Raw genomic sequence first — 744 nt, forward strand, 5'->3', positions numbered from 1 at the left:
ACCTCTTGGAGCTCCAGCTTATAGTCATAGGATAGAGTTTCCTTCCTTTGACCTTAGGGCTACCGAGGTTCTCGTGGATGATGCAATTCACGGATTGCTGACCGGGGATCTCAGGTTGTGTTGGGTCGACTACCTTCACGACCAGGTAGACTTAGGGTCCCAGTGGTTTGGGACGACGGGTCCGTGGTACCCCGACCTGACTACCTCTACCTCCTAGGATCACTTTTCCTTGCCTTTTGACTACCCCTGTTGAGCCATTTCTGCTCCTTTGACTTCGTTGGTGTCACTTTGACGGCCCGATGACGATAAGCTGTCGCCTGTTCGGGATACGACGATTTGTCTTCTGCCCTTACGGTCTGGATGTGCTATGACGTGTTGGGATACCCCTGTTGAAGTGATTTATGGTTATTCCACACACAGGTACCACTATGGGGGAGCAAATAATGATTTCTGACTCTTTTGCTTGCAGGTGCTATTAGCTCCCCCACTTTTAAGACATGGCTCATGATACGTTATGTGCATGCGAATTTTCCCGCTGACATTTGTTTTCATGCAGGATTGAGTCTTTTTTTCTTTTCTCGATGTATTTTTTTTTAGAGTCTAGGAGAGTCTTGTAGCAGAAATAAGATACGGAACGAGTTCCTAGAAGTTAGCACGGGAACCACGTAGAGGGGACCAGGAGCAGATGCTTGTGCCCCGTATCTTAATTCTGCATTTTATATTGATGTATAGAATTAGGACCGG

This window comes from Phalaenopsis equestris, unplaced genomic scaffold, assembly GCF_001263595.1.
Source record: "Phalaenopsis equestris unplaced genomic scaffold, ASM126359v1 Scaffold230229, whole genome shotgun sequence".
Lineage (NCBI taxonomy): Eukaryota > Viridiplantae > Streptophyta > Magnoliopsida > Asparagales > Orchidaceae > Phalaenopsis > Phalaenopsis equestris.